This window comes from Etheostoma spectabile, chromosome 10 (genome assembly GCF_008692095.1).
Source record: "Etheostoma spectabile isolate EspeVRDwgs_2016 chromosome 10, UIUC_Espe_1.0, whole genome shotgun sequence".
Classification (NCBI taxonomy): Eukaryota; Metazoa; Chordata; class Actinopteri; order Perciformes; family Percidae; genus Etheostoma; species Etheostoma spectabile.
The window spans coordinates 24,818,099-24,818,314 of record NC_045742.1 but is presented as its reverse complement, the minus strand read 5'-3'; positions in this window follow the sequence as shown (position 1 = coordinate 24,818,314).

Here is a 216-nt window from a genome sequence, read left to right as displayed (position 1 = left end):
AGATCCTCACGGTAAGTAAGACTACCAACGTGATGTTGGAGAGCCATCTGGAGATGGAGAGGGATCAAGCTCAGGAGCTGAAGGATAAATTGAGTAAGGTGGAGGAAGATCTCCTAAAACAGGACGAGGAGGCAAAAGAGATTCTGGAAAGATCCCATGCTTCCCATAGAGCCCAGCTGGAGAGACAGGACACAAACAACAAGACCCTCATGGCTG